At 37.8% G+C, this 26042-nt stretch overlaps 1 long non-coding RNA gene across 3 annotated transcripts in view; it reads left to right on the forward strand.

Moving 5' to 3' along the window:
* The window catches only part of LOC112973499, a 104079-nt gene that overhangs the window by 67162 nt on the left and 10875 nt on the right, over nt 1-26042 (forward strand). For all 3 annotated transcript variants that reach the window (XR_003255999.1, XR_003255998.1, XR_003255997.1), the window contains exon 5: nt 3196-3295. This is a non-coding gene — a long non-coding RNA (uncharacterized LOC112973499). The remainder of the gene's footprint in view (nt 1-3195; nt 3296-26042) is intronic.

A 26042-nucleotide genomic window follows, 5' to 3' on the forward strand; every position in this document is an offset into this window, starting at 1 on the left:
GGCCTCAAAAGAATAAATGTGATTTGACATAGTCCTTTGTTCTTTTAGAGTAACTGAAACAATTAGTCCAAATGAAGCACTTGATCACTGGAACCCAGAGGAATTTCTTGGCTGTTGACAAATCATGAATAATAAAAGAAAGGAGTGTAGAAAGGAGGGAGGGATTCATGAGAGTAGATAATCTACTGGTGACAAACAAAAGCCAGTTTCAAAGACTCCTGAACTGGGCAAACTTCTGCTGAAATGTTCAATTTCTGTTTCAAAACAATATTCAGTTTCTGTTTTGGTTCAGTAAGCCAGTAGTGCTACAGTGATTCTTATGAGCTTCTGCAAAGTGCTTCATGCACTCATTTTATTTCTGTCTTAAGTAGCTGATTATCCTCCAATTTTAGGTAAAACTCTGTTATTGCAGATCTTTATCTCTATTAGTTGAAAGCATGTTCACTTACAAATGTAGCTTGAATTATCTAGGGGCAAGCTGAGCTTTCTACTTTCCTGTTAAACCATAGTTATTTTATTTTGTAATCCTTTTGCCCATCTCCATCATATTTTTCTGTTTGCTTATCCACTACATTGAATAAGTGCTTGATTCCTGAGGTAATTAGGCACTACAAAACATACAAACCAGATGTGTGTATGTTGATATCTTGATATCAATATCTGTATGTAATCTCAGTATTATCTGATGGCATTTACACTCTTCCCACCATAGAAGAAAAATGTCTGTCTTGAAATCCTTGGGTTCTAGGAGGTGTTGATGTAACTGGCTTAAGAAATGAGTAATCGTTTAAGAACATAAAATATGTATATTGTAGAAGAAGATGCTGAAATATAATTAATTGCTTTGCATTGAGAATATTTCATGAAATAAAGAATCAAACAGAAATGCCCGTGCTATACTTCACATCTTGCTAATTCTTATTGTAAAAATCTATAAATTTTAGGAGAGGTTCTAAATCAGGTATAGTTTGATGACATGCAGCTATCACAGATGGAATAAGAATTTCTCTGACTACAAAACAGCAGATCTTCCATTCTGCTTCTGTGCACCTCATGTAAAGGATGCAAACAACCCATCTCTGTTCTTTCTGCGTACTCTAAAACTGTGTCTTTGGTGGTTAGGACTTCAGTTGGGCCACACCAGCTAATGCTGTGGTTTGAAACAGGAGAAAGGATAAAAGAGAATGCACTACCATTCAGCTTTATTTTGTCCATCCTTATCTCATCTACTGATTTTGGTTTGCATAGATCAGGAGGACTCTCAGTACAGTGTGTACACTTGTCCCAAGTTCGTAATTTACAGGATGGTTGTGTGGCTAGGTAGCACAATGTAGCAGTTTGTACCCCAAATTACTCTGCAATTGAGCGTGCCCAAGTAGTTTCTCACCTACTAACGGAAATAGATCAGACTATGTCAGAAAGTCCCAATATTTCAAATTACACGTCATTTTACTGTAAAGCTTCCTAAGGCTTTTTCATTACTTATTAAGAAATTATATCCTACACTAATTCTGCATTGTGTCCCTAAAATCTGTTACACCAGTCACTCATCAGATGCTGGAAGCCAAAACCACTGGTTTTGTAACTCCATTGACTTCAGTAGCTTGCATGAGGAAAGAATTTGGTCCCTTTCAGCTAACCATAATATACAGTGTTGTTTGTAACTTCCCAGGTGTATAATTCTTGTAGCCTTCTTTCATGGGGTAAAGGAGATTAATTTTAGAAACACAGTAGATTTTAGAGATCCCAGGACATTTGCTCTAACCATTTCTTTGCCTTGCTTTGAATAAGTCTGCTATCTGGCTAACTTTCACTTGTGGGGGAATTATATCATGGACTATTAACAGCTATACCTCAGTTAAAGCATGTACAACTAGGGAGTGTCTTCAAGCCTAATGATTTCCCAATTCCTAATTATTTCTTATTTAAAAATCTGTAATAAATAATACCAAAAAAAAAAAAGTTGAGGTCAGACTGTAGCTGCATTCTCATTGAGAATTCAGATAGGAAACACAAACTAATTCATACAAAAATAATACCTTAAAAAGGTATTTGAATAATTTTGACCGTGAAACAAAAGAAATAAAACATCTCAGCAGCTTTAATAACATCTTAGAGGTAATTACCTTTCCTGGGCGATGGGCAGAAGGACGGATGTTTAGCAGAAACCTGGGTTCCATTCTGGGAAGTCCGTAAATCTATTCTCAGTTATACACATATGATTAAGTCCCATTCATGCCATGGAAACTTGAAAGGTGCGCTGTTGCCTTGTCTACTTAAAGGGTAAATGAAGACTTTGGATCTTAATACCAACAATGAACCATGAGGTATAATATATTCTCAGAGGCAGCCTCGTGGTTTTTACTAGCCAGTTAATTCTAAGGAGGTGTGCGACTGGAAGTCTTTTTCCGTTATGGTTCCCTGGACTTCCTCACTGGGTGGCTGGCAGAATTCTGTACGCTAAGTTATTCTCTCTTTTAATATGGTGGCTTCGTTAGTGAGGACTCAGGGAAAATTCTGGATGTTGCAAGTATCCAGATGGCCTCATAATTAAGCATAACCAAGTTATTCAGTATTTTGGAGCAAAATTTTAAGAAATTAAAATAGATTTTCTTTTTAAAGTAGGAACCCCTCCCCCCCATGCAATTGATTTTAAAGTGGTGAGGATATCACTGCAATTCATTAAGTTGAAAACTTTTTTTTTGCAATTATCTTTTTTTTTTTTCTTTTTTTCACAGTTTTTTTCCTCTATGCTCATCCGGCTAATTTTGAAACTTGATTTCCCCTGAAGCTGAAATGGGAGGGAGATAAAACAAGCATAAAAAAATAATAGGAAAGAAATGGAAATCTATAAATTAAAAATCTCTTTTAAAGTGAGAAAGCAAAAATGTGAAAGACTTTGAAATGGGGGGAAAAAATTCAGAATAGAGTGAATCACAAGCTGGAGAAACAGTGTGGAAATTATTAATAAAACTGTTTTCCAGATTTTCTGCCATTTAGGCTAAACAAGCCACAACACCAACTCTGCAACATTGTTCAAAGATGAAAAACATTTTAGAGGCACTTTCACAATCCCATTTCAGGGCTGTGGAAGAGAGATACCAATTTCTGTTTAATTCTTAGACTTATGCATGTACCTTTTGACAATAAATAGAGAATCAAATATGCACTTCATTGTTTTTTCTGCTTTCTCAGCAGGGAAAATTGGCCTCTCTATTTTGGAAGACTTTTGTCTATGGTTTATGGATGTAAGGGCCTTCCCACCTTCTGTCTATAAGCTGGATGAAATATATTGGTAAGTAACATGATTCTGACATAAAACTAAAATTATTTACAGTCAGAAATTATTGCATATGTGAATTCACAGTTCTATTTAAACAAACCTATGACTGTTATTAATCCAGTACTAACAGATGATTAACTCAACATTTATTAACTTCTGTATGCTAACGGACAAAAACATTTGTTTCACATGTGAAGTAGGAACAGTCCTGTTCATAATTAAATGTTTGGCTGCTCTAATATTGTAGCAGTAGAATAAACAGTAACTTTGTGCAAGCCAGGTTATTGATTAGAAAAACACTGTACTGTGTTAAAACAGCCTTACTCAAACCTCCCTTTTGCAACTGAGGAAACACATTATTTAGAGCAAGGGCCATTACTACTACCTTCTCACTATCAACAAAGATAAATAAGGTCAAATTATTTCATACACTGCAGAATATTTTCCACTGATGCTCTTGTAATATTAAAATTTAAAAGGCCCTTAGGCAAATATTAAAAACATACACACTTGTATTGCAAAATGACAGCACTCATGCCATACGAAGGAGAGAACACGTGGCAGTCCAAAACTGGTTACAAAATGGAAGTTGCGGCATGTGTAGCAATGGCAGTTAAACTGTATGTAATGTAACTTTAATTGAATCTGTTAAAATTCTACTGACAACAGCCAAATTCTGCTAACTTTCCTCTAACATTGCAAAGACAGTGGATGCCTCACAGACTTTATCATGATCATGGAGTCAGTTCAAAATACCTTTCACTTTTCAGAGAGTATTTTGATTCTGATCCTACAGAGACTTAACAACTTGGTTACTTTTGACCATCATGAGTAATCCTATAGAGGACAATTTAAACCTGCCTTTCTGGCATGAAAGCAGTGCTTTAATAATATATGTAAATATCTAATTTTTGTATCATCTGATCCAATTAATTCAAGTCAAAATGAAAGACAATTGGTGTCTTTGCATTAATGCAAAAGAGAGGACCCGCTCAGTTATTTGAGTGCTCAATCAGAATAATTGCCCTGAAGTTATAAATAGGATCAGAAGTTTTTGTCTTCCATGATGCACTGTAAAATCTATACATCATAGCATATGTAAGGAATTGTTTTTGAGTCTTGCCTTGATATGGGGTGTGTTTTCCTCCATCTCTGCTGTTCATGCATAGATTCACTACATCCTCCCTATGTAATGTTCCTCACAAGAATAAAGGGAAAGGAACAGTGCATAGCAAGAAGAAACATACAGCACCTGTATGGTGTGATCTTCTTCTGTCGTTATTTACCTGGTTATCATAATTAAAAATTTGTTAGGCTTTTCAGATAATAATCTGTGTAAAGGTCTTGGAAAGTGCCTGTTTTTATGAGCATTAATTGCTTTCAGTGGGACTACCCATTAGTAAAGGTAAGTCTTCCCATCATCAGGGACTAATTATGACAATTGCAAAGGAAAAAGAAGTAGGAAGAGAGTTATTATTACTATTGTTAATGTCTTAATATTGCTAGTATTCTAAGCCTAACAGCACATTTTCATGTTTCTTGCTTTTAATCCTTATCTATTAGTATTATGAACATTGTCTAACTTGGCAGGCTTTTTTCTTTTATCCATCCTTATATTTCAAGTTTTTACCTGAATGCTACCAAGTACTCTTTGGTTTTGATATTGCCTTCAGTGGGAAGCCACACTTGGTGAAGATCCAATACCTCAACAACAGTTTACTATCCTACTCAGGGAACATAACCACTGAACAGCCTGAGGTGGATTGTTAATACCGACTTTACCTTGACGCATAACAGAAAACATGGGAGCATGCAGTAGCTAAGGAGGGAGTATATTATTCATTTCATTTTGGTGCTAGCTAACATCATGTTTACAAATCTAGGTGGGCTATGTTTCTTCTTTATTTGGCATTGTTTGAAAGATCAGTGATGGAAGGATGGAAGAATAAGATAGTTCAAGTCTTGTAATAGTTCATACTGTATATAGTATGCTAGATATATAATACTAGATACAACTATAGATGTTCTATATTTATATTACATATATAAAAGTAATATATTTAAAATTAATAATATATTCCCAGTACATTTGAACAAAAAATAAAAAATATATTTCCCTTGTCTATGCAGGACCATCTCAGACAATTTTCTTGTGATATCCCTGGTGGCTTGATGTGATAATCTGTCATAATGTAACTAAATGTGAAAGGAAAAATATAAATAGAAAATAGAAAACCTTATTTTCCCCAGCTGCTCACTATCACTTCTAAAACCGAGCAGGCAAGTCAAAAATTCCAAGGGTACAGCGGCCCAGGCATGGAGTAACTCCTTCTACCTGAGGTTCTTCAGCCAACTCAGTGCTCCAGGGTAAGAGTGTGACCCGGTCAGTTTGGCTTTAGCAAAATGACAAGCTGAAATTTTGGGGATATTAAAATTCCTGAAGACTCATAAAGGTCAGGCTCAACAGGCAACTTATTTTCCCTTTGTATAATCTATAGTTTGCTAATATAAACAGTACTTAATTTCTGAAACAAGGCATTTTTCAACTGCATAAGAATAGAGTACCTACCTGTGGCCTCTGTCTAGGGCATCAGAAAATAACATATCTGTAAAAAGCAGAATGTTGTGACCACCCCTCCTTGTTGTGGTGCCTGATTAACATACTTGCCAACTGCACATGGGATTTTACTGACTGCAGGTTAAGCTGCAGTGACCACAAGACCCGCTAACATTGTAAACTGAAAAGCCTGGAAATTTAATTTCTGCTTTTCCATATGTGCTCTAAGAAGAAACAATCTGACCAGGAAAAAAGAAAGAAAAGCAATAAAGCATGTATTTTAAATTCAAAAAAAGAATCCATTTTTTTACACTAAAGTGTTCCAAAAAATGATGCAATTTAGAAGGCATTTTTGTGACCTTGTTTATTACTTTTAATATTGTAATCGCTATTGGTTACAACTATAAAATATTATACAGTAGTATGTATGCTAAGACTAAGTCTACAAGACCTTATAACTAAACAGAGACAATATATGCAAAGGCTGGGAAGGGAAACATGCACATGTGAAATGATTAGTAGAAATCATAGGAAAATAAGATGGGGATGGACCTAAGTCATTTAGGCAAGCCCCTGCATTGAAAATGGATCAGAAATAACTAGACCATTCCTGCTAAAGCTGAATCTAATCTACTCTTTAAATAGCAAAACAAGCAAAAAATACACAGAGTCTTCCCCCCTCCACACACACACACAATTCCTATTAATATCTAGACTAAATCTCCATTGGTGCTCGCTTCCCCAAGAATTTATCTTGTCCTACCAATGGATAGCACAGAGACTGAGTAATAGCAGGTCCCTATACAAAACTTTCACATACTGAGAGACCTATCCTCATGTTCCATCATCCTTCCTACTCTCTCTTTCCTTCTCCTGGTTCCCCCTTTTCTAATCTGAACAACCTCAGTTTCATTTTTATGCCTGTCGTGTTTCCCAAACCTCTAGTTTTGCTGCTCTTCTCTGTACCATCTCCTGATTTATCCATTCTGTATAAGCAGAATTTCATTTCTTAATGGCCAAGACAGTAAGAAAAATATTGGCATACAGAGCAACATAGGCATCCATGTGTACTCTCACATTTCATCTCACTGTCTTTGTGTGCAAGTGAAATACTGAAGACTAGTTTCTGAGTATTTTTCCTCAAACAGCTGTGTATTCCCTTTGTAGTTTAATCTTGACCAACTCTCCCAATTTCCTTTTAGAACTGTTACTTTGGACTGTGTCAAAAACTTCCTAATGCCATGCAAATTTACATTGTAATCCTCCCCCTATTCTCCAGGCCATTTATGAAAGAAGGAAATTAAACTGGGTTAGCGTTTGGTCTCTATAAATCTTTGTTGGCCTTTTTTTTTTAAATCAGCTTACAGTGCTGTAGGTGCCTATAAATGGATTGTAATAATTTTTCCAAATGTTTTCCCAGATAGTCAAATTAGGGTGTCTGTACTATGTTTTCTGTGCTCTCTTTTTTGCCTTCTTTTTAAAGATAAGTAAAATGTTTGATGTGCTCCAGTCTTCCGGATCTTCACTGAGCCCAGAGACATGGAAAAGAGCAAACTTAGCCAGGTCACACTGCATTCAAAGGCCAAACCAAGAATAACAGAACATGCATCTCCTGATTCCAAATCCACATTATGCCATGCTAGCCCCTGAAATCTGTTTGAGCAGTACTGATCTCTTTTTACGTCCATCAATGACATTATTATAGCAATATAACCAGAGATTTTGGAGAGAGGCTGTAAGCTTTGAAAAACTCAGCTGTTTTAAGTGGCTTACTGACAATGTCCAACATCTTGATTCAAAAGAATGAGGTTAGGCAAGTATTGTGACCAGTCCCCACTTTTAAGAGAACTGCCTTACTGCCTCTGGCATTCAGCCATGCTACTCTAACCAGTCAGCCACGTCATCGTCTCAGCAGCTATTTCAGCTCAGTTGGAATAAGAGGCCAGATCACAGGGGCTTGTCCTGGAGCACACAGCGAATGTGGATTCCAGTGACAGCCAAAGTGCCAGGATGTTTGTGACCACATTAAGAAAGGACTCCAGAGTGAAGAAATGAGGGAAGGAGAAGTCTGAGCTCTGAGTGAAAATAAGGAAGCACTGTTGTAAAGAGCAGAAAAAGAGCATGATTTTAGTGAGGGACCTCGGTGATTATTCTTTTACTGGAATCGGGAAGCCTTTCTGTAATTAAGTGAAAAGCTTGTAATGTTCCCATACCCATCTCTGTAGGAATTCTTGGAATATTTTGTTTAACGTGCAGAGGCATGGCTTCAGTTGGCCAGTGGTAAGAGACCATCCTTGGTTTATTTTTCACTGGGGACTTCTACCCCACACAGACCTTCTGTTTGACCTTTACATTTTCTTCAGAGGACAAGAGATTGAAGCCTGCAGGATAACCAGAAATATGGAACATGGCACAGCTGCTCTGGAGAAAACCTAAACTGCTATTGAGCACAAGAAGTAGTAAACATCTGGGGATCATTTGAAACTGTAGCTGCTCACTCACTGTGGAAGACATGAAAGAAGCAGTTAATGTTTCTTTTCTGGGAAGGGGATTGATCTTTATCACCGCTTTCCCTAAACTGTATTAATAACAATCACCAGGGACAGGAGAGGTACGCATGTTTAAAAGGCAGCAGTAGTTGCCCCAGGTCACAGAAGTGAGGGAGGAATTTGAATCTGAGTTTGACTTGTTTTCTGTCCAGAATCAGGAACCTCTTTTGTTTGAAATAATTTTTGTGCAAAGTTTGACAGAAACTTTCAGGGATACATACAAATAAATGAAGTTAGCACAACAACAAGAGGAAAGAAAAATCTCTCTTGTGAGGCCTCCAAAATAAGTTATTTCTCTTGTGTACCAAAAAGAAATGTAATTCAAGTTTTTTGCACCAGCTTTTAATTTTTTATTTCAGATGCAACTTTATAAGAAGGAAGTTCTTGTTTCCTTTGAACGTTTGGCCTAGTATTTACTATAGCAGGTCACTGAGGCTGCTTCCAGTCTGCGTAGCCAGTAATCTTCATAGCACCCTAAGGACTGCCCCGCAGCCAGCCAACATGCATAGTTTGTGAAGAAACGAAGTAAAGAAGGGAAGGAGAAGGGATGGCATTCTGCAGCCAGACCTGGTGAGGTAGCTTGAGTCTACTGGTATTAAGTCTCACTGTGAGGATACTTCTTTCCTGTGTGATGGTGATCCTCCCCCAGTGATGTGAAGAGTGGTAGGAGCAGTGATATTATTTATTGACTACAGTATGGACATAGGCCTCTCACAGGCTTTGCATGCAGGAGGCATTTTGAAAAGAAAAGTTGTCTTTTCTTTTGTTGAGGGACAGGGCCTGACTGAGGAGACTTTCCTGGGATCATGTGAAGGGGGACTTTGGAGCCCTCACTCTTGTCTTCTCTGAGTGAGTCTAAATCTTCCTCTCTCAGTCCCCACTGATCAAAATGAATGCAAAGGGGTGGCATACAGTTCCCTCAGAGCTGTCCCTTCTGTTGAATTCCTGCAAATAGCACAGAGTAAGCTGGCTCAGGAATATCTGCCCATCTGCTCATCAGCAGTATCTTCCTACTGTAAGAGATAAGGGCTTCCAGATCATCGGTACCTCTAGTATACCCACAATGAGGGTGGATAAGCACAGGAATGGGCTGCCCAAAGGGGCTGTGAAATTTCCATCCCTGGAAATCCTCAAAACTTGACAATTCAGGCTCTGAGCAACCTGATATAACTTTGAACTTGACACTGCTTTGAGTGAGGGGTTGGACTAGATGACCTTCAGAGACTCTTTCCAACTTAAATTATTCTATGCTTCAACTTAAAGTACTAGAAACTGTAAACCTTGGCAGTAGATTCAAGCTCAGAAGGGTGAGCACTCCTGCTGGCTGCAGAGGCAAGTTCATTGGCCAATAACAGCTGCTTAATCAGAATAACCTCTTCCCCAACCTCTAAGCTCACCAGGCTACATTCCTGCCAGTCTTAAATGAGTTGGTTTTCTTGGTCAGAGATTTCTGAGAACCAAGTACAACTACCAAATGTTCCTGAGCTCAGAATGCAGCTACGACTGTAAATGCCCGATAGCTACCTGCTCTCCCAACTGCGAGGCACCAAGGATGGCAAAGTCTAGCTCCCTTCCTGAGCTTGAGGGGCAATGGAAGCTGAGAGCCATCCCTCAGAGTCAAGATCTTGTTCCAGTGAGAAGCAGCTGCTCTTCACTGCTCTTGACTATCTTCCTTCCTCTTTCAGCTCTCAGAAGACGCACAATGTCCCTCCCTCTTTCTTCTTTCCTTCATCCTCTCCCACAATGTAAGATGGAGCTTTCCTAGTTCTTTCAGTACAGAGCTGCAAGATCCAAGGGAAAGAAATGTGGGAATCTTTTACTTTTTCTATAAGTGTAAATGAAAATTTGGTTTTATGCCATTAAATTCTCACTGAGAATTTAAGTGAATGAAAAGTGTGAGATGTTGCTTTTTCTGATATAGTGGAGCAATACAAGCACTAGTCAAAATTCACAATAAAACTTCCTCTATCTGGAATATGAATTAATATATTGAGTGAATTTCCATCTCAACAATCTAACAGAAGCCACAGGTCTTTGTGTTCCTGGGAGACTTCTCATATGAAAACTTTTCTTTTCTTAACCTTGAGAATGTGGTAAAGCCCATATATCAAAAGCAATGAAAGATATTAATGAGATAGGAGACTTTATAAACTTTTTTTTCACTATTTTTAAATGAATCATTTCTGCACAACTATGGCAAATCAGTAGGAAGGTAGATTTCCAAAACAGCATACCTAAGTCTTGCTGCTAACTGTTACACATATTAATGGATCTGACTTGGTTAAGTCCTCCCGTGGTGCTTCGAAAGGTACCACACCTACCTTGTGTGTATTATAAATTAGTTTGTTTCCTTGTTCACAGATTTTTGAGGATTAGAATTACAAAAGCATTCCTTCCCATAGCACAAAAGCAAAGCCTGCACATCATTCTTTATTCTTTCCAAATGAGATATTTCTTTGCTGCACCTGGAAAGAATGCCAGCATTCCAGCTGATAAAAACTGGATTTCAGTGAAGTCAGACGGGAATGTGAAATCACTGAAGGAAGAAACCCCATATAAACCCACCAGCACAAATTAAGCAAAGGTTCTTATCTGTCACAGACTAATTGGCTGGGACCAACTGTTGCACATACCATGTCTCTCCCTGCTGCTCAGAGAATCTTGAGTAAAACAAATCTGTGCCAGAAATAATATATACTTATATATGTATATCTGTACATAGATCACAATGCGGCTTACGCCCTACACACCTCTTCAATTTGCAAGCATCGCCAATGATTTAAGAAGGGAATGCATGCATCTACACTAAAGTAAACAGTGTTTGTGAAGTTAGACACCATGCTCATTCATCTTTATTGGGTCACATGTCAGTAAGGGTTTTGTTAAGTGCTCTATTATTTTGAAAGTCAGTTTAATGACTGCTTACTATAAAAGTTGAAGCAATTATATGTAATGCATAATGAACAACATCACTTCCAAATGTTTGCATGCAACATTTGGAAGTCATGCATTTCAGATTTCAGTTTAAAAAAATGAACCCCTCAAGGTTACAGTCTGCTCTTTAGAAGATCCACATGTTCTGACCTCAGAACCTCAAAATATCAGCTGGTTTCTATGCATGATCAGAGCAGTGGAATCTATGCCATATTCTGCCCTTTATTTTCTTGAATCTGGCTGGAGCAGTGATCAGATGTGCACTTCTGCTAAATACAGTCAATATTTGATTTATGTACAAATCTGAATTCATACTTTTTTCTTGCAGCATTTCTCATTCTGACATTATTTTTATCAAAGACAAATATGCAAATAAGGAATGACCTTTTCTAAAATTCATATGTGGTTGCTGTTCTTATATTACTATTGGTGAAATGATACCATTTAGAGACACCAAATGAGATCAAGGACCATTGTACTCACATATTGGAAAAGATGGTCTCATATTAAATATTTAAAATCTAAATACTCTGGACAGATAAAAGAAATGTCTTTAAACTTTTCTAGAAAGAAGAGTAGAAGTGATTGGTCATGGTTACCAAGGACATCTTGTCTTAGAAGAACCTCTCAAGAAGGCCAGGCACTCTCTTTGCAGCCCTTCAGCACAGATTTCCACCTCCCACTCACCTTTCCTGTCCTATTTTCTGTATATCTGCTTCCACTGTTCTTATTCACTGCTGGTAACCACTTTACCATACAGAACGTTAATCTTCCTTCTCATCAGAACTGTTAATTTCAGTTACCATAGTATACTGAACGCTAACCATTCAGGAACTGCTTACCTGTCCCTTCTGGCTCACCTTTTCCTTTTCCACAGGAAGTAACATACAGGAAAGAGATAAGGCTAGAAGCAAGGTAGGGCTAAAAGCAAGGAGAACAGCTGCCTCAGCTGTCCAGTTTTGAAATGTTTGTATTCAGGATTCAGCACTCTGAATGCAGTCATCACTCAGTTCAGTCAAAGAAAGAATTTTGAATAAAAATTATTAAATATAAAAAGGAACAGTGGGAAGGCCTAGCTGGACCATTCCGGCATCTTCTGGCTGGACTTCTCTGAACTCCTTCATGGGAGATGAAGCTGTTCATATGGGAAATAAGGCTTCTGGCCCTGAAGTTTTGAATTATAATTGAAATGCGTTGATTGTGATTTCACTGAGTATTGCAAGGTTCCCTGAAAAGTTCGTATGAAGGGATTTGGGGGTTTTTTTTGTGCCTACTAAGATACTGTATTCTTCTGTGCTGCAGCAAATCAGCTTGCTGGGAACTTTGCAACTATTCAGTTTAGCTTCATGTACGTTGCTTAGGAATATGCACTTCAGGTGAATAGACCAACAAATACTGAGACAAGGCATTTGAGTATCACATTTGGAAACAAAACATTTTATATATTTAAATAAAATTATATATACAGGACTTTATTTACTAGAACATTATAATGTATATATTAATATATACAATTTTAGGTAAAGCTGTTTAACAAGACCAAACAAATGCCTGAAGGAGCTTTTATTTTACTTCTTTGCTTATAGTGTGGTTGGTATAAACTACTTTTGTTAGTTTAATAACGAGGGTGGGAAGAGGCCAAGCACTGGGAGATTAATTTAAAAACTAGCTCAGAAGAATTAGTCACAGGAGAGCAACTTCAGGGTGTCTGGCACATATCAGCATTTTATTTCACTGTAACCAAAATATTGCACATGGATTCATAAAACACATTTGTTGGGTTTCCTTTAAGTTTCACAGTTTGTTCTTTCTTTTAAAACCTGTGGTAGGTCAGAATTAATGGAAGCAATTTCCTTTGCTAATGTCCTCAAATGTACTTGTTTTAAAACTGTAGTGGAGGCCTTTTAAAGAAAGGGTTGGAGGCTCTTCTTGAATTATCAAGATAATGCATGAAATAACACTTTTAAGTATCTACATTTAAGTATCTACGTTTGTATTAAAAACTGCATTAAACCTCAACAAGTATTTTAAAACATTGCACAGTGTATTTAGTGTTCATAGGTGAAACATTATACATTTATATGGAGATACTCTTTGTACAATGATACAAACATTCATCTGAATGTTATATGTGATATTATAAAAGATACAGTGGCTAGAGGAATGTAAAAGGAATTTAATCAGACTTTTTGTATTAATTGTCACTCGTATTTTGCTGGTAAATCTCCCTTTTGGCAGAGAGGAAGAAATATCATAATCCACTTTTAAGTAATATTTTATGGTTGCATAAGCTGGTTGCTTGCTTTCTGTATTTTGAAGCATGCAGCAGGGTAATATAAAGATTTGTCAATGTTCTTGGCATGAACTTAATGGGTAATTTTGGGGGGCTGTATCTCTGGGTAAAGCATTTGTACCCTTGGACAGCTGGAAGGCATTTTCATAGTACAAAGTTACTTTACTGGAAATCTTATGTCCATTTAAGTCACAGATTTAAGTAATCTGCAGAGAAGTTAGCTTTTTTCATATTTTATTTTTTTAATAATTAGGGGATATCATCATTGCTAGCGGGATTCAGACTAAGAGCCAATAAATTCCACAGACCTATGAGCCAGAGAGAGATCAGGCACAGGAATACAATTGCATTTCACTTGAATGAGCCTGCACATTTAGTTCAGTCTTTATGCTATCCTTATGCTTTTAGGTATTCTTTTTTTAAAAACCTGAGTCTGTGGAGTGAAGCTATACCAGAACAGTATTTTGTATTGCATGGCTGCAGCAATTTTGAGCCAGTATTAGGTGTCCATGAAGTGGAGTTTCTTGTTTGGTCCATGACTTAAGAGGGACAAATTGCCTGGGGAGGCTACCCAATTAGTGGACATTTTATTCATCATCCATTCGGACATTAGTGCATTGATTATTTATTTTCAGTGATAGAGAAGATACAAAATTCTGGGTACATTGACCTGTTAGCAGCAGCACTTGTGCTAGCTCAGCAGGGCAGGGAACATGATTTCCACGCTAATAATGAGAAGCCCACCCTCATGGTGAGAATGGGCCACCACAGACTGCTTAATTCAAGCAGTCTATGTCATAAATTCAAAGTCAAAATAAGCATTTTTCTCCTAGTCAAGAGAGTCTCAGTGTGATAGGTGTATTTCGGTGATAAAAATGCTGTGTTTGAAACACTCTAATCCCTGCCCCCCCCCCAAATGGCAGCTTCAGATTTCATCAAGGCCACATCAACACTTCATCTTTCTGAGAAAGATTAATAGTGTGCCATAAAGTTTCCTCTGTGTCTGCCTCTATCTGAGGAGCCTTTAAAACCTTATCTTCTCAGCAGGACTTTTTTTAAACAACAGTAAGGGTTTGCCCCAGTGACCTCAGCCAGTCTCTTTCCACAGTCATAGCAGCTTGTTTTCTGAGTGGGTGTAGCACCTCACTTCAGAGGTAGCTGCTTTTTAATTATTTTGGTAGTTTGTGAAGGGAAGAACTAAATAAGGGTAAGGTATACAGTGAGATCTTTTTCAGAAGTGACCAGTAACCAAACTTTTTGCTTCGTGATTGAAGTCAATCACAGGCTTTAATAGGAACTGAGGCAGGACATCAGTGGACGTTTATGAAAAAAATCCATCCCAGCACCATTGGATTGAGTATAAACAGGAAACAAATGCATCTCCCTTTCTTTTCCTCCTTTTTTCTTCCATAGGGTTTTCTACTAATCATGATTGAAAAGAAATGATTCACCTCTCCATTTTCCAAGTGCGGAGGTATCAATGGACTCTTTCCTTGCTGTGGATGTTAAAGGCATGGAAATACTGTTTCTGCTTTGTATCTATAGCATTTTCATTTCTGGCATGTGCACAAAGACTTGCTCTGTTTATTTTAAGGTACAGGCCTGTTTACATAGTTCCACTAGAACTTGGTTTAATGATATGCCTTTTTGATTCATCTGCAAAACAAAACATCTTTTTATGTGTTTGTACAAATGACTTTAAATGGTTGGAAAGTGAAATGTCATGTAAATTTTTTTTTTTTTTGCCTTTTTGCCAGTGACATTTTTCTGAATCATCCATTTTAAAGGAATGGCAAGATTTTTCATGTGTTTCTGGACAGTGCAACACATAATGTTTTTCCTATAAATACCTTTGCTGTGGGGTGCTTTGTAAAGACACCATCCCGAGGCAGCTTGTTTTAAGATGGTGGCTTTCCAGTGCAGGCAAAGTACTACTGCAATGCCTGTGGCAACATCCAATATGTTAAGAGCACAACTCCGATTTTAGAAGTTTATTTCTTGTTCTCAAGCACAGCACATATCCCACCCTGGCATCCTAAGTAAAGTCATTTCAAAGGTTCCTTTGAATGAGCCACCCACATGCAGAGCCAGTTAATATATATTTAATAAGCTTATTATTCCTGATGAAGGCCTGATCATAATCCTGGAAACTTTACTACTCTTCATTTGCCCTTTAAACCTGGAAGGAACATAAATAAAACCTGTGACGAACAGGAGATTTGTACTTCCTTGTCAAGTGTTTTCACAAGAGCAGAGCAACAGTCAGTCCAACCACACTATCCTAGGTCTTCCTATCCCTGCAATGTCTCCAGCTTTGATTTCTGCTGTATTTTCCTAAAAAAAAAAAAAAAAAAAAAAAAAAGTGATAATAGCAGGGGTGGGATCAAGCTTTGATGCCAGAGGATTTGGAGTATGACAATGTACTTTCCATCCCACAGTTCTGAGACGCAGCTAGTGCCACTGGGCTGGAGCACAATGTCCCTGAGCCCTTGTGGGGATGCTTGCGGGAATATCATCGGTTGCTCCAGGAGCCGTTCATTTGTGTCCCACAAAGACCCACAAACTCGCAGTGCACAACAGATATAGCAAAGAAGGGACTAGGCAGAACAGCATCAAAGGGGCCTTTTTGTGTGAATATGGACAATGCTATAAAACTATGTGTTAACCGAAGAATAGACAACAAGAATTCTGAATGCCAAAATATAGAGAGATGTATGAAAGCGGGAAAACATATACAAAAGTAGGCAGATTCAATAAAAGTATTTATCTTTAAGCCACACAAGTCATGGTAATTAAATTAGGTCAGGCTGGCTATAAAGCTACAAAAAGCAGGCTGTAACTAATTTAGAAAGAGACAGAGAAGACCTGAAAAGAAAACAGATTGACAGGCCCCTAATTTTTTTTTTTTTAATCTAATCAAGGCAACAAAACTTAAGAAAGAGGAGGAAGAAAAAAAAAAAAAGCCTTGATTTATCAAGATTTTCTCTCAACTTTAAACCATTAGAATAGACAAAAGCACCCAGTCACATTTTTGATGAAGGTTTCACATTGTTATTAGTGTTAACTGAGGGTTACATGCATACAGATTCCCCCCTATCCCCAAGAAAAACAGAATAATTGAAAGCCTTAAAGTTCAAAAAATGGCGGAAAGTATAACAAAGATTAAAGCTGATCTGAGCTTTATCAATACAGTATCACTAAACTGAATCATTTTGAGCATCCTTATCATGTGCTTCTGTGAGAAGAGAAACCCTAAACATCTGTGAAAACAGGACAAGCAGACTTTTATTTGAAACCATTTCTTCCTAAAGACCACATGCCGGTTCCCATTAAAGCAACTGTTTTTGAGAATGGTTTTAAATATTTGCTTTGAATGTGTCAGGTTGTATAAGGTATGGGACTACAATTTTTGGAAGTTGAGAAGGGAAGGATTAGGAGTTTATTAATAGATATGGATCCAGCCTCATTAAAAGAGGTTTAAAATAATATTTCAGTTTATTTCTACAGTAGTTTTCCTTCTTCGTGTGATTAGAAAAATTAGCATTCTAAGGCAGTCTGAAGGGTGAGGAGGACTGTGTGAACAAAATGGGGGAAGGGAATAGACAAAAAGCCCAGCTTGGTATGTGTTGGTGTGTAATAGCAAACAACCCGTTCCCACCCCACTTCTCTTTTATGCCTGTTTCAGTTTTATGTAATTTTTAAAGGTTTTCCAGTGGCAGACAACGCTCAGCCACTACAGTAGTCCGAAATAAAATATGAACTTTGCCCGGTAAAGAAAATATTTGAGGTTTTCAACACTATTAAGGGGTTGAAGATTCCCTGTGAAAATGTAAATTCCATCCCATTTCTACCAATAGCTCCCTGAAGGTGAAGTTTTGACCCCAGTGAAGTCAATGGAAATTTCACTCTATTGCAATAATAGAGTCATCCCTCATCTCATAACCTTCCTTGCAACAATGAAATGTGGATAGCAAGTGAGAAACTGTCCCATAGAATATTACCATTAGGTAACACCTTTTCTAGACAATGAGAGAGAGCCTTTGAGAAATGATCCAAAAAGATATACAAAAATGCATAAAGGGGGAAAGAGGTGTGTGTGTGTGGGAAGCAACATTAAGCACCTTGCAGAATCTAGTGCTAGATCCAACCTGCTACTGCAGAAAAAAAAAAGATATTACTTGAAAAGGGCTCTAAGAGGGAGAGTAGTTTCCATTCACTGCAGGAAAATGTAATACAGAGAACATAAGCAGTCAGAGCTGGCTTGTCACTGTTTCAAAGTTGAACTGGCACCAGCCAGCAGGGTTTATTTCTGATGAAGAGAAGAACAAAACCAAAGGCTAAGAGTGCCATTTCAGGACCATCTTGTGTCTGCAGTGTGCCTACTAAGAAAAATATCTAGCAAAAGAGCTACACTCAACAGAAAAATATCTACATAAGAGGACATGAGAAGAAGGAAATATTTAATTCTCAGTGAATTGGCAAAGCAGCCAATTTCTTTACGTCTCCCTTTGTCTTCTTCCTTTTGGAGGAAGAAATCGATTTAAAAGAATAAATCAAAAGGCTTTATAGCTAATTTTGGATTTTGGGGAGTCAGTTAGAGTGTACAGCAGTTTGAATTCCCCCCAGTTATAAATGTTTGTTTCTGTGATAATAACTTATTCTTGTGTTACATCTTTCATCTCTATGTCTCTATGTTTTTCCACAAACACAGAACATCTCTAGAGAAAGAGAAATATTTTGAATAAAGTGAATAGCAGGAGGAGCCCTCATCCTTCAATCTGGAGAGCGCACCAAGCTCTGCATCATTAGAAAGACAAAATTTTAGCAAGAAGTTACAGAACTAATCAACAGAACCTGGGAGTCTTGGCCCAGATTCTGGTCCAAACACAGTCTCAGAGATTCCCAAATTTTTTTGCACCAAAACATATTGCCACAACCTTCTCCTTCCCCTTTGATCCTCTCCTCCTCAGCTTGCCACCTCATCCATCTTCTTCCTACCCATCGCTCGCTGCTTCTGACTCCACGCTGCTTTGTGCTGCTGCGCTCTCTCCCCTGCCTCCTCCTTGCAAGGCTGCTGGCACTGACTGGGGCAGCTGAATCAAACGGGCCCCTCTGGCTCCATCCCAAGCTCATCCTAGTCAGAAGTGAGATCGGTACAGCAGAACTTAATTTCTTGAGCTGTGAGCCCCTTCTCATCTGTATTGTACAAGTACACAACTGTTAAGCCTTCAAGACACTCTTTCCTCAACTATCAGTTTAAGTCATTTGTGTTTAAAGAATTGCTAGGAGAATGGGTCTTCTCCATGGACAAAACCATTTCTACTGACTTTTGCAATGTTGAATTAATACAGCTAAATTGTGGAGAGGTCAGGATCACAGCTGTTTTCTTCTAAATTTTTCCGCTTTGTGAGAAGAAAACCTTTGGGAACGGTTGCTGTGATACTTGCTGGTGCAAGACTGGAGCAAAACTAGACCTGCTCTATGTGAAGACTGAAATTTCAGTTTTGCCTTGGCACATCCTGATTTTAAATATCTTAAATCCTCTTGTGATTGTCATAAGCTCATAGGAACCATTGTCAGAAACTTATGCCTGACATTACATCTTACTCCTTTACTTGAGTTCTTACTTAAGTGATCTCTTTGAGTGTTTAATGCTTAGGAAATACTGTGGTGCTCTGAACATATCAGCAACTGCCAATGGAGACAGGGTAAGACACCAGGATAAGAAAGAGCTGTTACCTCTGCAGGCAGAGGACCAGGTGCAGAGTCCTGCTAAGAAGTACTAGCCAGAGTACTACAGAACCAGATTTTTTTTAAAAAAAACAACAACACACAACTAGGTCTGAATGCCAACATCTCAGTATAGCAATTTATTGCTCTGTGCAGTGTTCGCATGCAGCCAGTATGAGCCAAGGGACTGAATTAAACCTGCTGAGTTTTGACAGACTGTCTGTTACTTCATTTTTATTGCTTGTAGGTAAAAGGGGACCTGTCATCTGTCAACCTGTTATAAATTTTGAATCTATAGAATTTGGACCATATTTTATGTTTCATTGTGTTTCTTTAAAATGACCCCTCCTAATTTAACTAGAAGCTTTGGTTTCTATTGTTTTTTCTATTTTGAACTTAAAATAAATTGGAGATGGCACAGAGCACTGAAAGAGCAAAGGCCTTTAGAAGCAGCCTCCAAAAATTAAGAGTCTGTGAAATACTTTCCAAACATCTGCATGAACAGTGCTACATCAGCCTTCCAGCTGACCGGTTAAAAAGAGCTTCTTTTAATCTAAACCATGTTCTTTGGGATTTGTTAATGTAATTAATTCTTTGTCTTATTTTTATACTTTGCCAGTGAGAAACTGACTGGTGATAGTTACCTCTCAGTTGTTTCCACTAACTGTTTCTTTTAGTTTTGGCATGATGCTACAAGTTTTCATTACGTGGGGATCTCCTCAAACAAAGGAAAATTGTGAAACTGTCAGATCAGATTTCATATGGCATTACACTCCATAGACCTGGTATACAGTGAATTTCGAAAGCTTCTGATCTTTTATAACCATTTCCAGTCTTATACATACATTTTAAAGTTTCTCATCTGCAGTCACTGGGAATATGATTATTAAAGCTGAGGTAATTTGGATATTTTCATTCTGTAAAGATATATAAAGCGATCCTTTACACTATAAATCATTTCCAGTGTTTCATTTTGCTTTGTGCTACGCTCCTCATTGTTTTATTAAGAGTCTGATTTTTTTTTTTTCTGCTAGGCATATATAATACTTTAGAGCTGATATCAAGGTGCTTAGATTTAGGAATAGGATAATCCAGTTTATTTTATTCTCAGCACCTTTGGTTTTTAAAATCAGAGTCACTGCTTTCTTTCTTTTTTATTCTGCGATTTTCTAAAAGTGTTTCCTGATTAACAGATCAAGATTATCTTTCATAATGCTACAGAATGGTTCTTTTATCTCTTACTGTATCTTTGATTTAGCAGATTTGCATGCTTATATATGTGGCAAAATGTTCAAAACTATTTCAACAAAAAAGGGCAAGGTATTATATTTTTCTATATCGCTGTGGGAAAAAGATACACCAGGTGGGATAAAGTTAGTGGGTTTTGCGACTGCTTTGTCAGAAGGGCAGAGTTAAGGTTACTCAGGTACTGGTCAGAAAGTGTGCCTACAGGAATGAACATGAAGAATGGTTTTAGTGTTGTGAGCCCCCCTCAGGTCTTTCAGCACCATAAAACAGAGACATAAGAGACGAAATCTTTCTTTTTCTCTCAGGCTTTGCTCTGTCTATCTGAAAGCCTAATGATGATGTATTAGCGCTTTAATTGTTAACTGTCTTGTGGTCTGGGATGAGTGTGATTTCTCTGCACTATTCTGTTCATCACCAGTCCAGGGAAATCAACCAAACTGAAGATATGTTGACCTCTCAAGACTTAAATAGAAAAGAAGCTCCCACGACACAAAATCCTTGAGGTATATTTATATAGTGGTTCCCTTGGCCAACTCAATGGACCAAACAAAGGATTTCCAGAGCTGAAAGCATGAGCCTTGACAACTTGGGCTACAGTCTAAATTAAATGAAAAGGCTAAGCTTGCTGGATAACTAAGAGACAGAAATCCCATGTTATTTGTGGGATCATAACTCAGCTATTTGCTTCAGAGATCAATCACACATGACTCTTTTAGGAAGAAAGAATAAGCTTTCTGGAACAACTGGCTGAGATGACAGGTTATTCAGATGTCTTTTCTAAAAGTAAACAAACCAAAACCATATTATCTTTAATCCTTGCCTTGTAAACAACTTGCATCCTATATTTCCTTGATCTCCTCACTCCTTTCCTTCACTTGTATGAACACTTTAATTTAAAAGGAGGAATTATTTTTATAAATCTCTCTCAAACTTCTGATCATTCTTCCCTTCTCAGTTATACAGCTCTTAGACAAGTCAGAGCAGAATATCTGTGTTCCTTTGTTATAAATACAGTAGATTTTTTGATTGTGGCTGCCACTATTTCCAAAACCATTTCTTAGCATCCTTTTCATCCTGTCTAGGAATTTAGTAACTGTTTCTTAGAAGGGTTATTTTTGTCCTATTTTTCAGTTCGTTTCCATTTTTCTTGGCCATCTATCTTATTATAGAAGTTTCATCTGATTTTCCCAGCTCAGATGAAAGTTCTTCCTTGTGTATATACCAAATGTTCGTCTCCTACCCTGGTGTGTCTTTTGGTTGGTCCTGTTACCTGTTCCATATCCTGAACTTTTGAAATTTCAGATAGTGTCACAATATAACCAACCTTCAGTTATCCTCATTACATCATATGTCATCCTGAATTCATGACGTTACATCTGTCATCTTCCTTAGTGAAGCTCTGCATGAGGCATGAGTGTAGTTTCCTTCATTTTTTCTCTTCAGCGCAATAAGCGTTCCTACCTCCATTCATTCTGTTTTTTATCAGGTGGTTATTGCTTCTCTATATATTGAAATACTGTTGTATTTCAGTGAGAGTAAATTGGTGTTATTCTTGGAAGGTAAAGGACCTCTCCAACCTAACAGTGTCACAAGAGTATATGGTTGAGTTGAACTGGGGCATGTCAGGAACAAATCTCTCCCAAGATATCAGGGAAAAAGTGGGATATCAGAGAAAGATATCAGGGAAAAATCCTCACAGATTCTTGCCTTAGCTTATAGTTTCTTTTTCTGATTTCAGAGAAATTCCAGATTTAGCTCAGCTAGCTTTTCAGAGACATTACAGATATCTTCCCAGTGTAGGAGAGAACATTAAGACATTTTTCCTTAATGAAGTTTGTGGATAATATTGCCAGTGCTGGTCTTAAGGACAAGCATTAAGAGGCCATTGTCTAGAGAAACTCTGCAATTCATCAGCTAGTTTTATTTTTCTTTCAAAGAGGAAAAAATATATCTGACTGATATGCTCATCCAACACTCTGAAAAGAAACTGTTCTTCAGCCAGACCATTCCTTTCTCTAACAACAAAGTCAGCCAAAGAACTCACGCGTTAATGTTACTGATTCTTAAAAAAGAAAGCCCATAATCTAACTAAGAAATGGTTTAGATTTAGAAAACGTGATAGAACAAAAGTAAATCCCGAAAGAGATCTTCCATGGTATGCATATGTCAGTGTCAGCACTCACTATTAAATATTTGTCTCTCAGAAAGGCTGCTTTTGAAGGCAGATATCAGAGTACTAAAACATGATAGTGTACAGAAGTGAATCAGAACTGTGGTAAGGTTTTAAGTGAATGTAACCTGGAGGAAAGTAGTCCTTAATGAACAGAAAGGAAAGTGATTTGGGGGTGAGGGGGAGGTCCCTTGTTTAGCAGAACCCCAAACTTCACTGTAAATGGCATGGGCAGAAAGTCTGTGAGGTTGGCTCAAAGAGGTACTCCTTGTGACTGAGCACATTAGAGAAACTGCTATACAGTGACAAGTTCAGTATGGAGATTATCACACCACTTAACCTTATGCTTAGGTCAGGCCCTCCCTGATCCATTAACTGTCATTTTGTTTCCTCCTGCTTTCAAAAGCCCTTGAGATGGTCTGAAAATAAAGGGCCTGTTTTACCTCAAATCCTTTAGCATGGGACTAGCTTTGATCTTATAACCTTTAGCCAAGTAGGGCAGCGCAAGAGTACTGTGGCATCACTGTGATATGGACTAAGCAAGCCCTGTGTGACAACCTGGCATGTGCAGTGGCATTTCCTAGTTTGAGGGCTTCAGTCACATACCCAGCTGGTGAGGTCAACAATTTCAACTCCTAGAGGTAAGCTTCTCACAAAATAACCAGTGAGCTTAATTTCTGTTTCATTTTTAACACTTCTTGAAACATGGTTTAGAAAACATTTAACATTCCTATACATGGTTTAGGAAAAGAAAAAGGAAAGTATTCACTCACCCAAAGAATAGAAAGGCAACTGGTGCTGGTTTGATCAACAAGGCAAAGGAGGAGACACAACCAGCACACATTGCACTCTAATTATACTCAGCTGGAGGATTGTCCTCTGAAGGCTGTCATAGGTTAGAATCTCCTGATGGTCTCTCGCTTTACTCTAGGATCCTCACAGAGAACTTGAAGTTTGGTTTTAGACAAATAACCTTAATCATGTTCCCCAATTAATAAAATGGAGCTAATGGTACTTGCTTAACCTGGAGGAATAAACTGCCAGTACCTATGAAGCACTTAGATTGATGACAGTATATCACGTGTAACACATTATCATCAGATGACTTGCCTTATTAGCATAATCAGCCTTCTCTAAGTGAACAGATAGAAGTTTTTGTTTAAATAAAGTATTGGTTTCTTTGCTATGATTATTTAAGACAGAACCTTAGTCACTAGAGGTGGTCTTTAATATAAGTCTCCTGTTATCCTTAAGCCATGACTCTTGAGACCACCTCCTTCCTTATACCTCTTCCTCTGAGCTGGAATGTTGCAACAGAGCACAGTTCAGCACTACATGCTCCATTAAAAGAGCTTATATAGCATCCTAAGCCTACAGCTCTGGTGGGAACCTTTGACACACACAAAAATGCTTTGGAAGACTGTGGGAATGCTGATGACCTGACAATGATTTATAATATTGCATTAGAAAAATAAATACCTGTATGATATAGCAGAACCTGTCAGGGTGCATAAAACAAAGATTTGCCATACTGCTCAGCTTTCTAAACCACTAAACCTGCTGGTTAGCTTAGGCCTTTCTTTCCTCCATATCCTAATAAAAATTTATTGCAGATGGGTACTGAGAAACTACAGGAAAATCCCTCACTGTTCTAATAGCATCTCTGCCTTATGATAGTCTTGGAGTAGTAGCTTTTTTCTTTTCGTTCCCCAGCAGGAGAGGTTCTTTCCATCCCAACATAGTTTAATCTTTTCTTACAAATGGCAAAGAGAACATTTTATTGGCCTATCTGGGATAAACAAGGGATAAAGTATCAAAAAACTGTATATGAACAAGACAGACTTAAATCACGCTTGCAATTGCAGGCACAGTTTTGGCTGTTATGCAAAGATCCCTGACACTATTCTCAGCACAAGTATTATTTTGCTCAGGGGGATGAGGGTAACTAACTGCTATATATATCAGAACAGGACAGTTTTGTGTAATTTGGCCTCTCTTCTCCTGTGTAGTCATCAACACATCGGGGTAAAAAAAGCCCAAATGAAAGTAAACCTGGGAGACAGAGATTTAGAACTGACTGAAGACTGGAGTAATGGAGCAATATACTTGCACACTGGAGACCAGTTCTTAGTTTGTGCTGTGTCCTTTTGAACCACTCTGTGAGCAGAAAGGGGATAGAGATCCAGCTTCAAGATTCAGTTGGGCATGCCATACTGATACATCTCCTCTCATACTGGAGAATCCCAACATGGCACAGACCTGGCATAGGTGATTGTACACCATTCATTTGTATCATCCCTAACATAGCAGGTTTAGAATTAGATAGAATTCTGGACTTAGGTTACCCACCATCCACAGAAAATCTGTATTTCCCGCTTGGCCAGCACATCCTATAGCTGGCAGGAGTTAAAGCTATCTATTGGCTGCTCTGGTGTAGAACAGAAGCTGAACTAATCTCTAACTGTGCCAGAGATTGAAACAGTTCCAAGGACAGCAGTGAATAAAAGTGCTAGAAAGTATCATGTGCTCCTCTGTGCTCACATGTGATGGCCTGCCTCTACATGAAGATGGCAATGGCATGTGAAATACACCTGTTTATTTCTTGAGTAGTACAAAGGCAATCTGGGCTCTCTAGAAGAAAATGGGTAAGTAATTTATCATATGAAGGTGGTGGTTTACAAAGATGTACTCCTAAAGCCCTGATTTGTCCTTTGATCCTAATACTTCCTACTTTGAAACTTAAAAATGATCACTCTACATCTCATTGAATTCAAAAGGCCTACTCCAAAGCTTCAAGTTAAGCACCTGAGTAGTTTACTTGCAGAACCATGCTCTTACCTCACCAGATGTTTGAAATCAGATAATCTATCATCAGATAGATATGAGTTAATAAAGATTGATAGGTTAAGTTAGTTAGTTCTGTGATGAACATATTTTTCTTTACCAAAGGGGAAATCTGCTGTATCTAGATTTACAGGCTATTAATATAGTATGTGGATTTACCGATTTTTTTTCTCTGTGAGCACACTTGTTCCAAAATATGAACGTTATATATTTATCCTGCTATTTATTGTAATGTGCTAATGACTCTATCAGGGAATTTCATTCTGTGGAATTTGGGATCTTACTTCTCAATCAGTAATGTTTGAGAACTGAAGGTAGCATTTACTGGAAATATCAGGAGCAACTGGAATTACGTTGAAATATAGAATTAGTCACCAGGCAGTGAATACCTGAATACGGAATAGATGCCAGTTTACGTCATCTTATTTTTTTTC

This window comes from Apteryx rowi, unplaced genomic scaffold (assembly GCF_003343035.1).
Source record: "Apteryx rowi isolate R43461 unplaced genomic scaffold, aptRow1 scaffold_55, whole genome shotgun sequence".
Taxonomy (NCBI): domain Eukaryota; kingdom Metazoa; phylum Chordata; class Aves; order Apterygiformes; family Apterygidae; genus Apteryx; species Apteryx rowi.